This window comes from Coenobita brevimanus, chromosome 6 (genome assembly GCF_032717465.1).
Source record: "Coenobita brevimanus isolate Jiangsu-jjx chromosome 6, ASM3271746v2, whole genome shotgun sequence".
Classification (NCBI taxonomy): Eukaryota; Metazoa; Arthropoda; class Malacostraca; order Decapoda; family Coenobitidae; genus Coenobita; species Coenobita brevimanus.
This window is the reverse complement of record NC_136959.1, coordinates 65,800,907-65,817,024: the sequence shown is the minus strand read 5'-3', so window position 1 is coordinate 65,817,024 and position 16,118 is coordinate 65,800,907.

Genomic DNA, 16,118 nt, shown 5'->3' with positions numbered 1-16,118 from the left:
TCAGGTCCCATAAAACATGACTTGAACAAGTAATGTATTGTAGAGTAGCCTATGTCAGGTGTTTACAGACTGGCTGCTGATGCACAGCACATAAGGCATATATATAGCAGGGTTAGCATGATTGAAGTGAAAGTTGTAATTGTGACTTTAATTGATTGTAATTAAAAAAGACTATCCAAATTATTTCTCTGAAGAAAATAGTAAAAAAAAAAAAGAAGAAGAAGAAGAAAAGACATTTTACTATGTTTTGTGCACAGTTTGTCACATCTACCATTTAAAAATGGGGGGGGGGGGCTAACAGTATACAGACAGATAGACATAGTCACAACTCATAGGAGCGGTTCAGGATATGTTCCTGGCACTTGAGACATTGATACATGATGTGCAGTGTCAGTGGACCTGTCCCAAACTCAGTGGGGAATGGGGAATATCAGCTTGTTAATTTATTGGGTGATTTTACTTTTCTGTCATTCTTCATTTATGTATGATTCTGATAAGTTATTTTTGCACTTGAATTATTTATTATTGTCTCAGTGGGGCTGGAGAGGAACACCTTCACTTGGTGGCATTAGTGCAACTAGGCTTTGCTGCCTGGTCATATAAATGTCCCTCAACTCCCCATCACCCAAAAGGAGGATAGACTGCAGGAGAAGGGTTACTTTAACTTGCAGTCTACCAGGTTCACAGTGAGGTAGGCCTTGGGCCACAACATTACCTCATTATGTTACATGTACAGTGTTTAAGTGGTACAGTATCTGTGGCTCTGGTAATACTTAATTTTAACACAGCTACTATTTAGCAAGTCTTCATAGCCATTATCACTCAGTCAGGCACAGTACTGTATATTAATTGGGTAGATTTACCCATCTTGTCATCCTCTGATTATAATCTGATCTTAATGAAAAAAATATATATATTGTTTTTAAAATTTGCATTTTTTCCATCCCCAACATATACAAACTCTGAGTTTGGACTCTTCGTTACGTGATTACACAACAGCACACGAGGATTTTTTTTTTTCCCCATCATTGTAGCTTACTGTACAGAGTTCAGTGGGGTTCTGTACTACATGCTGTACATTTGATTAAGAAACTACAGTTATCTTTCCTTTTTCTGCCTTTACTTTCTGAAACTGTAGACAAACAATATAAAAATCCAGTACCTTCTAATCTGTGTGTATACATTACCTGCTAGTTTTTCAGTGCATTAAAAAGAAAGAACAATGCATTTCTCTCTCTCTCTCTCTCTCTCTCTCTCTCTCTCTCTTACACACACACACGGTCTGTAAAGATGAATTGTTTTTTGCGTTACATTATATTTCCTCTTCGATTATTTGTGTTGTAATGTAATCCTTATATCTAACAGAAGTGAAAAATTAAGTAGTGTCCATTTGATAGAAGTATATTTTGCCAGTAGTGCCATTTTTAAAATCCAGTCATTAGCCACTATGTGATGTTTTTTTTTTTTTCTCTCTCTTTCTCTCTCCTTTGCTACATTCTGGTGATTTAAATAAACTTTGAGTAGAGTTCAGATTGGAGGAGTTAATATGTTGTCAACATTAACACCTCCATTTAGAGATGTATATGCAGAGCTGATTGAAATTGTGTGGTGGTGTGAAAAATAAAAAACTGTCATTGCTCTGATGGGTCAGTAAAAGAATGAAAGTGTTCCAACAATACTGTACGTTTCCACCAGAAATGCCTTTCTTAAGTAATGGTGGTAGTAGTAGTAGTAGCCTAGTTGTTTTTGTTGTTGGTGAGTGACCTTGGTCTGTCTGGCCGAGTAGACCCATCAGCTGCAAACAAGTAAATGCCCCTGCAGGGCCATCCCATTCATCGAACTGAGGCTCCCATGTGGCAGACAGTGCCTTGTCACGGCAAGGCATTGGAAGAGAGTGAAAGTTAGGTTCCCAGATGTTCACCACATTTGTGTGTGTGTCTGTCCAGTTACTAGGGGTACCTTAGAAAACTCCACATCACTTTAATATATGGTTATATGTTTTATCAGCCAGCATTGTAAATGGTTTCCTAGAACCCAGGAAGTAACCCCGTAGGCTTTACACTCAGTGGAAGGGCACCTCAAGTGGAAAGAAGAGTACTTTAATAAAAAGTGACAGGAAGGGTGGGAGAGCTAGGAAGAGAGAAGGGCAGACACATGATAGAGGTGAAGGAAGAAGTAAGCAGCACTGCATTGAATGAGTGGATGATGGACATCACCACTTATCCAAGAATGAAAGTAATTATGATATAAAATTTTTATTTTTATTTGTTTATATATTTTTTTTCGGGTGAGAATCAGTGTTTTCATCCATTCACTTAATGTACAGTACTCCTCTCAGGAAACCATTTATGTTTTAGGTGGTAACCATTTAACCAAATGGATATCTCATGGTTTATTGGGTTAAGGCACCTCAGTTTTTATTACAGGGATAGTTGTGGTTTATTTATGTCACTCAGAAGTGATCAGCTGCCTGGTCTCACTTTAAATGTCTGGACTCACTAGCTTCACTGTGGATCCCAAATCGTCTAAAGGAGCAATAAAGAACTGGATGATTGATTGATAGAATACCTGTACCAGTTTTCATTAAGGAGATTATTAGTAATAAAATACTGTATCAGTGATTTTACCCAGAATATCCTCATCCCATGGGTGGCAGTCCAACACCTGGGAACGGGGAGACCTTATGCCATATACTCCATGTTCAGCTCCCCTTCAGGAGACAACCAAATGATATATCTTGGACCTTTACTTCAAACTCTTTCTTTCAAATTCTATTAACATTCTTGGCCTTTCCCCCTGTTTCCTCTGTTGTTCACACAACTCTTTCTCTGAGTCTCACTTTGTTTCTGAGACTAGGTTAATGATAGAAAACCCTTCCCTGTCTTCATATTCTTTCTTTATACCCATTTCCAAGCCAGAGATGGTAATTGCATTTTTGTGTGTAACAATTTCATTTACTCTCGTGTTCGTAAACCTGAATTTTCCCAATTATTATGCTCTGGCTATGGCTATCATGTCAGTCTCTGGCAAAGTATATCTGTGCTGTGTACGTATCCATAATGCTATTGACTATCCAGATTTCTTCGACCATCAGGCTTTGAAAGTGGAAGTTAACTGTGGAACATATTATCTACTTACTGCATCTCCTTTCTCTGAAATCATCCTTGGCAGTTCTAGTCGTCACCCACGTTTGGCTCACTTCTTTCAGTAAACATGCATGTGAACAAACCTATATCTTTTTCGTTTCTGTATGATGTAGAGCAACTTGTACAAAATCTACTTGTATCCAGGACCATTATGGAAAGACCCCCACCTTAATTGCTGTCATTCCTACAGTTTCTCCTCCTCCCACTTTGTGAATCTTTTCTCTTCTAGGCTTCTTTAATTACAGTCTTATTTCAGTAACCAGATTGTATATCCCGTAAGACCTGAAGATCCTCCCAAGAATTGGCACTTTTGACACTGGCACTACTGATAGGAAAGCCGCATCTCAGTACTTCTCTGCTTTCCCCTTGAATTGCCATTACTTCCATAACCTTGAACCATCTAGGTGTGCTCAGTGTATTATTCCCTTGGGCGTGGAAGCATACATTTCCTCTTCTTACCCTCAGACTAATGCCAAGAAAATTATGTTTAACTATACATTCTAATGGTGTCTGTTACAAGGAAGTGGCTTTTTAAAAGGTTCCCACACCAGATGACCCCTGAATTACTTGTTCTGTGTGTTTTTGTCCAGAATCATGCAAAATCTTTTCTTTGTCCCCCCAGAAACAGTTTTATTTGTTGAAAATGTGGTAAACTGTCTCACTGTGATCCACTCATTCCTTCTGGCATCATGCTGAAAGTCTCTCTTGCCACTTTTTCTTCCTCTTTCCTTCTTCTTTTTTTTTTTTTTTTTTTTTTTTTTTTTTTTTTGATGGCCCTGTTGCTGTTTCCACTGACAAAGCTGAACTTTATGCTGAAACCTTTGCTTCTCACTCTAGTTAACAATTCCTATGTTGTTTCTTCATCTCCCACCCTCAGACATCCTCATTCTGTAATTAATGTATTTATTTATTTAATGTACACTCAAAAAAATATCATTACATCTACTGCACGATACAAACTGACACCACGAATGAAACGTTTGATAACTGCCTTCCTCCAACCTTACCGTGACAACTGGATTGTTCAGTACGAAACTCATCGGACCTCCCTGTAATGGTACTTTTTTGAGTTTGTGTACATTCTGCCCTCTCTGATAAAAATGGCCCTGATGGGGATTCTCCTTCTGTTCACAAGAACTGTTCTGAATACCATAGAAACAAGTCAAGTCCATTCGCTTTCATAACCCTGTGTGTATGTACACTTGTCAAAAAAAAAAAAAAAAAAAAAGCTACTTTTTCCAACCCACCATTTTGAAACACTACATGAAGTGACTGGTATGATTCCCAGTTGGTACGCCATTGTTCCATATGATCAGCAGCTGGGCTGCTGGAGATGGGGGTGGGAGTGAGCAGATTCCTCTCAGCATTGCAAGAAGTCCGGCAAGCCGTAGGTGTCTGCTGTCAAGAATGAGAAAAAATTACTATATAGAAGCAACGGGCGAGTGAGTACAACAGCAATGCATTTAGTGGCTTACGGGAAACCATTATGGTTTATCTGAAAAAAATTAAATAATTCCACCAGCCAACAATTCCAAACGCACTGGAGTAAAAAATATGAAAATTCAGAGAATCACATGTGCATTTAATTTCCAACCTTTTCTTGTATGGTACTCGGTGTAAGCATTCAGTCGTCCTGGCATGGATGCAACAAGTATTGATGTTAGTGCCAGACCCTTTACAGTTACATGACCTCTAAATTGCCTAATGTATGACATAAAGCCTCGTTGGATCCACATCATCGAGAATAGATAAGCTTATTTATGTCTACAGGTTGAGAATGTACAGACGGGTACTAACCGTACAGACACAGGTCAAGTATCTGTTCCAAAAAGCCTTGGATCTATTGACCCCATGCGTAATGATACCATTTTTTTTTTTTTTATGTACGGTATTCACAGTACTGTATGCAGGTTAAAAAATATCTATTTTATGTATTTATGCTCCAGGTGGTAGGTGGTGGCGACCATCATCCACTTACTTGATGTAGTCCTTCACCTTTATCATTCATTTTCAGTGTCTGTCCTCTCTTCTTGTTTGTCGCATCTTTCTTGTCACTTTTTATTACTCTTCTTTCCATTCACCTTTATCATTCTTTTTCTGCCAGTTTGTTGAAGGGCTAAACATTTGACGTTGTCCTGTGACCTTGGTCTTTGACCAGTTGCTCTCAAAATGAAATTCCTTCATTCCTTCTAGACATTTAACCCTTCCACCAAATTTTGTCCAAGTTAGATAAAAAAAAAAAAAAACACCAGTTTTTAAAACCCTTATTTGACCTTGCCCTGCGACTGTTTTAAAAGTCGAGTTTCTTTACCCTTGGCATAACCTTCGACAAAGTTTGATTCACACCGGATTAAAGCTTTGAGTCGTCCTTGCCATGTAGCTATTCGTGGCTTCTGACCAATTTTTCTCAAACTGTAGGCCATCTCATGTCTAATCCTCAGTGCTTCCACTAGGTCTAATCCAAACTGGATCAGAATTGTTTTAGTAATTTTATTCTTATATAGACACATGGGTCAGACTTTAATCTCGTCCTGTGACCTTGACTTTGGACTGATCTAAAAATCTAACCCCTTTGTTCTTTCAGTACCGTCAGTCCTTCCACCAAGTATTGGTTTAAATCGGTTAAAAACGAAGTTGTAAACATACTAAATCAAGCTTTGACCAACCCTGTGACCTTGATCTTTGACTTATTCTCAAACAGTACGTCAGCCCCTTGACAGACCCTCTTCCCCTTCATCAGATTTGGTTATAATTGCATAAAATCTTTATTTTTACACACACACACACACACACACACACACACACACACACATGGCGAGCAACGGATTAATACCCATCTCGCATTGCGAGTGCCGGTGTAAAAATGACTTTTTTACACCATTATGAATCTTCAGTTATTCTGGTATCATACTGATAATGATATACCACTCATGTAACCAACTTACAGGACAGTGAGTATATAAAATTAGTTTATGTGGGTGAATGGAGAGTAAGAAGTGAGTTCGAGTCGGTGGTAAAGCAAGGAAAAAAAAAAAAAAAGACGGAAAATAAGTATCTCCAGGAAATTACACTCCGGGTTTCATCTCGCTATTTTCTGCCTGTCCTTATTTCCTTCGCTGGTCATTTTCTCTTCGTTTGTATTTTTCATCTTATATTTCCTTTGTTTTCCATGTTCGTTTATGTATTTTTTTTATTTGGTCTTCCCTATTGAATGGATATATGGCACATTTCACTGGGCATGGGTTGACAGTTTTCGTTCTATCATGCATCTGGATCTTACCTACCCGTCCTTTATGTTAAGTGTGACGTTTGTATGGATTGATTCTCTCTCTCTCTCTCTCTCTCTCTTATTACCATTTTTAATTTTCCTTCACCTCCGTATCTCTGTTCTACATTCCTCTCCTTCCCTCTTTCCCTGCCTCCCTTATCATTGCTTCATTTCTTCACGGTATCTCTTCATCATCCCCATCATTTTCCAATTTGCCATTATATAGTTTCTCCATTAGCATTCACTTCATTCATTCTATCGCGTTTGCCTTTTTACCCCATGTTTTAATTACATTATTTCATTTCACTTCCCCGTCTGTGTCCATCTCAGTTTACATTGTTCATGTGGCTGTTATGGCAGCCTATATACAGTACTGCATAATTGATATCTTGATTAACCTTTTGTATATTTTTTATGCAAGGTAGAAGGAACTAGACACTGTTAGCCCACGAGATTGTTACTTCCAAGAAGAAAAAATCAAGATAATTTCATTTTGAGATGTCTGGACACATTGCGTTTTTAAAGACTGGAAGTCATAGACAGAAGGAAATACAAAGGAAGACTGTTATAGAGTTGACTTGTTGCATACATGAAAGCTGGGAGTAATGATTAAGTCTTGCATTAGGGAGTTGGACAGAAATGGAATGCGAGTTTACTGCCTGGCGGTTGCTACGCACCCACCGTAATGGACAAGTGCACGCTGACAGTTCAGAAGAGCAATGAGTATTGAAGTAGCGATAGAAAAGTCAAAGATGCAACAGTGCAACCAAGAAACAGGGTGATGGAAGTCAGTAAGAGGAGGAGAGTTGATGAGACGTAAAAACTTTGAGCACCCAGTTGAGAAGAGCTGTGTGTGGGGAGCCCTTCTCCACTCACATAAGAGTTGTACTCCACTCAGAGGCATATAAAAACCTCTGTATAAAGTCAACAGATATGTGCAGGTGAAGGAGGCACGGAGTCGGCTTTGCACACTAATGTTTTGGAAGCAGATTTTTCAAGATGGGTAATAATTATGATCTTGCCATGATAAATCCCGAGAGAATGAAGCCCGTATTGAAAGATTATGCAGGATTGAGTCGAATACTGTTAAATAATAACGGTTACTCGTGGAAGATTACTTCTTTTGCTACTACCACTGTTGCTGCTGCTGTTGCTAATAATAATAATAAATTGTCATCCTAGTCAATGGATTATATGGCTTGTGGCTTCCCTCTTCCACCCCGTCACTGGAGTGAATGTGAACTATAAACTTTACAGACTGCTCCTGTGTAGGGGTGAAGGCTGCGTGTGGGTGTGATGGATAAATGCGCTCTAAAAAGCAAAAACAACAAGGCTTCACATACTGCAGGTAGCATTGCCCCTTTTGGTACGATACCTTCATTTTTTTTCTTTTTTTTCCGACTGAAGGTGGATTAACACTGGGAAAAAGCGGCTAATATGCTATACGCTTTTACTAGCCGTTTTTGACTACACAGTACTTTATGCTCTAAAGACAATTTCTTCGCAATTTATTCATTCAATCATTAATTCATCATCCAATCCTGTGTTGCCCCATGAGGGGCATTGGAGCCCGGGGCTAGGCGGGTTGGTCCTGACGCTTATCAGTGACCAGCTTCACTTATCCCTGAGTGGCATTACGTGAGCAATAAACTCCAACCACCCCATGCATATAAACCTGCCCAGGCTCAATCCGATTGGAGCGCCTTAATTACCACTGAACCAGGCGCCATAATTTGGTTATATGGTTACCACCCAACATAGTAAATGATTTCCTGATGTACAGAAAACCTTTTGGCTTGTCATTCAGTGTAGTCACTCGGAGACAGATGGAAGAGGAAAGAATGAAGGAAGGGAGGAGAGCAGTCACCCGAGCGCAGCATTACATCGAGAGAGATGGTGAGCGGCCCCACCAAGAATTAATTATCTATCCATCTATTGCCAGACGCCACAGTCCCGTAAGGGGTGGCCATTTGACTTTGAGTTATTTGTTTTATGGGGAGGGGCACTAATCCTACACCAACCCACTTGTTGACACGTAGGGAGCACGTATGGTTTGGTTATATGGTTACCACCCACCGTAGTAAATGGTTTCTTGGCTTACAGGAAACCATTTGCTTGTCACTCAATGTAAAGCCACCTGTAAAGGAAAGAAAAGCAATAAGAAGTGACAGGAAAGATGGGAGAAATATGAAGAGAGGAGGGCAGACACAGAAAAAGAATGATAAAGGCTAAGGAAGAAGTAGGCAGCTCTACATCAGGTGAGTGGATGATGGCCGCCACCACCTACCACACATTACACAGCAAAAAATCTAACACGGTGAATCCCGATGAGTCGGTCATTTGGCTCGCAGGAACGGCTAGCATGTTAGCCATTTTCTGCCCTGTGTGACGCCTACACAGATTTTATGTTTTGAAGACCTTGTAGTGAGGGTTAGTCTCCATTAGTCTTTCTTAATTAGTACTTTTTTTTAATTCTTTCTATCGCCTGACAGCTTTATTCAGCTCTTACACCTTGTATTGTGATAAGGCTGCCAAAGTATTCCTTGATGTACACTGTACAGTCATTATTCCCAACCAAAACAATGCCAGTTTACGTAGAAGTACATCATTTCAGACTGACAAAACTATTTTATTATCGCCCGCCTTTAGAAGGCGGAGCAGTAATGTTTTTGGCTGCCTGCCTGTGTGTGTGTGTGTGTGTGTGTGTGTGTGTGTGTGTGTGTGTGTGACCTTCAGGGTATCAAGATATGGCCAGAATCTTGGCCGAGTTCGAAAATGGGCACTCGGGGTCAAAGTCACTAAAATGGCTGCCAAAGGTCAACTAGTTTTTATCGGCCGCCTTTAACACCATTATATCTCATGAACAGCTTGAGCTATCGACATGAAACCTTCAGGGTATCAAGATATGGCCAAAATCTTGGACGAGTTCGAAAATGGGCTCTCGGAATCTAGGTCAAGGTCGCCAAAATGGCTGCCAAAGGTCAGTTGGTTTTTGTCGCCCGCCTTTAGCACCATTATATCTCATGAACGGCTTGAGATATCAACATGAAACCATAAGGGTATCAAGATATGGCCTAAATCTTGGACTTTGCCAGCATCATATTCTGGCGGGCCATTAGCATTCGGCTCCCAAATGCTTTTCTGTCATCATGTAAATGTAGTAGCTAGCCGAAGAATAATGGTTTCCATAATTCAAGTGGGTTGTTAAAGCAAAGTCTGTGTGTGTGTGTGTGTGTGTGTGTGTGTGTGTGTGTGTGTGTGTGTGTGTGTGTGTGTGAAGTCCTCTCCCCCCCCATTTTTTTCTAAAATGCTTAGAATCCTGCATTTTGTTGGTTCCGGTTGCCACCTTTAACCCGTTCATTACGATGACCATTTTTTTTTTAACTCTAATCACCTCAGTTAAATGTACATGAATATAAGTTTAATTTCCTCATTTTATTTTTCAGGTAAGTTGTGCGTCGTCATTCATGTGTGGAGCGTGAGGTAACGTAAGTATAAAACACCATTAATATGCAGTTGCGGTCAGTACTCCTTGTACTAGTCTGTTGCTCCGAACTTCAATATTACGGGTTAGCTTAGCGGGATATCATTAGGAGTCATATTTTAAGTGGTCATGGGTATTCTCATAACACCTCTTAGCGTTTTATTTTGCCCTTTACACCTAATTCTTGTTCATATTACTCGTATTTATGCAAACTGTCCTCATAAAATCGATATAAAAAACACAGTGTTTGGTGTAATATCCAAAATGAATAGGTAAGGAAATGATGCTAAGGAACCTGCCCTAAGTTCTAACCTAGCATGAGGGCATTGTAAAAGAACTGTTGACCGCAGTTGTATATGTGGGCGTTATATATCGTGGTGGATTAAAAGACTGCTCTGTCGTCCCTTACATACCACACATAACATTGCCTTGTGTCATACGTACTTTATACCACCACATCTCACTTCCTTACCACACGCTGCCACAACTCGGACCACCACCTCACCAGACTGCAACGTCTCACAGCCGTTCCTAGCAGTTTACACCATACACTGTCATACACTGCCACACAGTCATGTTAACGCTTGCACAGGGCACGACACAGTTATGCATCGCACGGCCACGCCGTTCTTAACACAGACAGGTCTTTCACACCTCAGTACTAAACCTCACACTACCTTTACATTCCTCATAATTCTGTTCACTACACACTGCCACATCGCACACTATCACCCTTCACACAACGACACTTCACACGCTTCACATTGCTACACCTCTCGCTGCTACACTTCACACGTCTACCACACTTCACACTCCTTACACTCACTTCACACTCCTCCCCCTCCTCCCCCTCAGCAAGTGCACAGAGACTTTATTTACACCCTGCATTAAAATCAAGATAATTTTCATTATTTCCTTTTAGTAGATGTTGGTAATCTTGTTTAATTATTTTAATGGCAGCTTCTAAAACTAATTACTAATTTTGCAGAATTATGCAGTGCAATATCTGCATTTACCTCCTGTGTTTGTTTAGCTAAGGATTTCAGAAATATGTGACGTGTTAGTGAAAGAGATTTGCAGTTTCATCATCATCATCATCATCATCATCATCATCATCATCATAATAATAATAATAATAATAATAATAATAATAATATTTATTATTATTATTATTATTTCCACCCACCTTGTTTCGTTAGTGGGATATATGATGATGATGATGATATTGGTGATGATTGCGTTCTACAGCATGTGACCGTGAGAGGTGTCTTATTTGGTGACGGCCTATACAAATGTTATTTAATCTCTGGGTACCCACAGCGTTGAAAGTTCCTCGTTCCTTATCTCCAACCACCCGAGGATGACAGGTTTTAAATACATAGTCGTGCCACCACCAGACGATTTTATCCAGCTGATGAGAGACGTCTGGCAGGGGAGGACTTGATTACAAATGCCTTTAACCCCGTCTCTCTGTTACCTCATGTTTTTACCTGCTGCAACCAGACGATTTCATTGAGGATGGTCCCTTAGTAGAGAAGTAGTTAACAGGGAAATAGTTAAGGAAGGCTTTATATAACTCCTCGAGTTCGGAAAGTCTGCCCTAGATTGAATAATATCGTTTGGCGGTAGCAAGCATAAGAAACGAAGTGCGTCATCGTACGGAAGGGTTTTTATTTTTCCACGTGAGGTCTATCCTTAGCTGAGTAAAGTAATAAAGCGGTAGGTAAAACCAATTAAAGATGGCGCAGCAAAATGCGTCACTGTACCGAAGTCATGGCAATGGGGTCAAGGTGTTTGTGAGAGGAAGTTGACCTAAGCGCGAGGACGTCTCATCTGTTTTATTCTGACTACCGACTGACGATTTTTTTTTTTTTTTTTTTTTTTTTTTTTTTTTTTTGAGGGTTTAGACAGCCTCAGCTAATCCCTCCACTTAGAGGGTCTTCCAAAATTGAATAAAATCTTCTGGTGATAAGCCTGAGTAACATGAAATAATGTCATGGTGGTGAGGGGAAATAAACTATGATCATTAGTAAAACATGTTAGGCATTTATCTTGCTGTCTGGTCTGTACCTGAAATGAAGTTGTGACATTGAGTTCATATATGGTTGTTTTAGAGCCAAGGGAAAGTAGGTTGGGATGGTTATTCAGGTGATCATGCTTTGTGGAGTGAAAGTTTGCACTATTAGCGTGACTTGTGTGCTATATGTGTGCATATAATTATGTATGTATATGTAAATGCCGTATTATGTATGCATTGCAGCGTCCGGCTCGCACCCGTTTGACAACTGTGCTGATCGCGTGTAAGTCGTGTTTTACGGACCTTGAAGGACAGCAGATAAATAGGGTGGAGAAACACTACATTCTATTACTGTTGAAGTGACCCGCCTCCACCCATTGCTTCACGCTGGGGTAGGCTTTTAGGTGCCACGAAGCATTTAGAGCGCAAAATGAGAAATCCTTTTGGAAATCTGTATTGTTGGAGTGACAGTGTTTGCGAATTAATGTGTCTGTTATGTTTGTGAATTAGTCTGTTAGTAATATCTTCAAAGATTTCCTGACAGGGTGCCAACACGTGGTAACAATGAAGTGACACTGGTGTACCTTCCTGGGTAAGACTGAATCAGGGTGGCAGTATTTTATAAGACAGTGTAAGAGAGAAGAACATAGTCTTGCCTGCCTAGCTAGACACCACCCTCTCTCCTTGGCACCCCCCAGGCGCACCCTACCCCTGGCTCACTGTCTGGGGCTGGGCGGCTCCACTGCCAACCGTGAGTCAGTGTAGCTTCAGCAGTGGGTGGGAGCAACCACGCCTGTCTTCGCTCCAGGCATTTATCCTCCCAACGACGCACTTACCCTTGGTGTAGTCAAATTCACGGCGCCGCGTAGGCCACTGCGGTATATTTCGTGATTGGAGGGAGTGTGTAGCAAAGCGTGGTTCAGTCCGTGTCAATCTACAAAACGTAAAGTCGTCTACGGACCGGATAGGAAAGTTTGGTACAGTGTTAAAATTCCCCTCATGCAACCGCCGCCGCCGCTGCCTCGCCTTCTCCCCTCATGTTTTGCTTACTCAAGGCGTTTTTGATGGTTGAGGGAGGGCCAGGGAAATGCTTGGACATTATGCCTGTCTGACTTGGGAATTTCGTGGACCATGTGCTTGCATGCCGTGGGAAATACCTTGCTATCATGAGAATTAGTTACCTATTTACCTTAGGAAATTTCTGCGTGTCGTAGGAAATATTCATTATGCTTGCTTAACTTGGGAAATTTTTCGACATAATATTTGCCAGTCTTGGGAAGTATGCTCATATCTTGGAGAATTACCTGCCTTTCTTGGTAAAAAACCTGCCTCTTTTGGAAAATACCTGCCTGTCTTAGGAGTTATACAAATATATATGGGGAAAATCTGGCTTATGTTGGGAAATATCTGCCTATCTTAGGGAAATACTATCCTCACTGGGGAAATGGACGTCTGTCTTGGGAAATGCTCGCCTATCGTGAAAAATACTAGCCTGTCATGGGAAATACTAGCCAGTCAGAAAATATTACCCTGCCTTGAGAAGAATTACCCTATCTTGGGAAATACATGCTTGTCTTGGGAAATACTGGACGTTATCTTTGCTGTCCTTGGGAGATTCTTGGGGGTAATGCTTGTCAGTCTTGGGAATTACCCGCTTACTTTAATCTTACTACTTTGGAAGATTATACGACGTAATTATTACTTACCAAGATTGTTCAACATTACCCTTGCCAACTCTGGGGATTATTCGACATTATTCTTGGCTGCTTTGGAGATTAGTTGACACAGCTCTTGCCTACTTAGGGGATTAATCATTGTCTTACTTTGGTGATTATTTGATATCATTCTTGCCTACATTTGAAAGTGTCATTATTTCACCATGCACTGTTTAAACCTTACCTGAGGAAGTCTTGTACATACTCTTGACTACAGAGGAGTACTACTTGACATCATGCCTACTTTGGGGAGTGTTTGCTTCATAATGCCGTCAATTGTTTAACCCCTTCAGCCCGAGGAGAGGGACATTTTTATGCTGGCACCGATACAATCATGCTGCTCCCATGCCTGGTAATAGAGAAGTCCTTCACTCCCCCTCCTGTCCCGGAAAGGAGAATGATGCGCTGCAGGAGGTTAACTTCAGCCTGTTGTCCACTGGGTTCACATTTCACTTGAACCTAGGGTTGCAACTACTACTGCTACGAGAAGTCTCCCGTAAGCTGAGTTGAATCATCTAGTGGTAGCAAGAGTGAAATATTAAAGAGGCCATCACGGTGAAGGAATTTAGTGGACGAAGGCTTCCTACATAGTGAAACTCCAACAGTTTCGGCCCGACTTGAACCCTTTTTAGGAATATATTAATGGAGCCATGCTATATACCAGGTCCAGGTCGGGCTGAAACTAGTGTCAGTAAGTGGCTTTAATCGCTGGCATGCAGGTGTACAATATGTGAACGTAATTCAGTTTGTGAGCAGGCCGTATTATAATCAGTTTCAGCATATGGGTATCGTAATTTTTTTAGTATGTTGGTATAATCAGTTCAGTATGTGGGTATACTCGTTTTTCAGTTTATGGTTATGTTTCAGTATGTGGGGTGTAACCAGTTTAAGTTTGTGGGTATAATTCATCATGTGGAATGTAATCCGTTTCATTGTGTGGGTATAATCACATTCAATATATGGGTATAATCAGGTTCAGTATGTGGTTATAATCATTTTCTCACTGTTGGTATAATCATTTTTAATATGTGGACTCAGTTTCAGTATATATGTAGAATCAGTTTCAGTATGTGCGTATAATCAGTTTTAGTAAATACGAAAAATTTCGGTATGTAGATATAATTCATTATGTAGGCATAATCGTTTTTAGTGTCTGGCGAATTGCAGGACGTGACACTGTTCTTGCTCGCACACACACACACACACACACACACACACACACACACACACACACACACACACACACACACACACACACACACACACACACACACACACACACACACACACACACACACACACACACACACACACACACACACACACACACACACACACACACACACACACACACACACACACACACACACACACACACACATTACGTATCCACCTTGTATGATTACTAATAACCAGGGAGAAGATAGTAAGCACGCACCACCATCATAAACTGCTCCCCAGGTAAAGACAAAAAAAAAAATGGTGGGGCCGCTTTACATACCGAGCTTTAAAAAAAAAAAAAAAAAAAAAAAGTTATCAGAAGACATTATTCTAGGCCGGGAAAAAAAAAAATGAGAAAGAAGAGTAATCAGAGGAAATGGGCTAACCTTTTGAATCCAGTGATTTTTTCCCCCCCCATTTTTTAAGGCTTCCTCCAGACGATTTTTATTAACCAGAGAGGTCCATGTGACCGAGAGAATTAATGGCCCCTTAAGACGATTTTATTATACTTGGATCTGGAATTAGTGAAGGTTGTTACCTAATCCCTCTAATTCAAAAAAGTATTCTGAGCTAAATAAAATCGTAGGAAGTAGCACGAAAATCACATAATCGGACAAAGGTTAATGCGAGCCAGGGCAAAAATAAGGAAAACAGCCGTGAGTAAAAAGTAACAGGTGCATTTAAGTCCACGAGATGAAAAATAAAAGAAACTATACTCAGTTCACTGTGACCTGGCTGGAAATTGCAGTCACTCCATCTTTCAATGCTGAGGAGCAGTAGATTAACACTAGAATGTGGTATTAGTTACGAAAAAGTAGTATGAAAAGGATGTAGAGCCGTAGTATGTCATCGCGCCACTTAGCAGCATGAAGTAAACGGGAAAAGGAAGTAAATCTGCGCCAGGTTGATGTGGACGAACTATAGTAGCCGCGGGAAGAAGACTGGTATAATGGAGCGGAAACATAGTGAAGAAAATTTGACGTAAAAGCAGCAGAAAGGACTATCTGAAAAACTAGTGAGCAAAGAAGCCAGAATGAATGGAGGCAGAGCTGTAAAAAAGGGGTGAGGGGGGTCGGGAATAAAAGAATGATGGAATTATTATTATGAAGGGATGGAAGATTTATTATGAGAGAATGGGAGAATTGTTGTTATACAAGTATAGATGGATTATTATTATTATGTCGTTGTCCGCGTATGGAAAAGTTGGTTATTGCTAAGTTGCAACAGATTTGGTTCAACCTGGACCCTCTGAAGGCATGAATAGAGA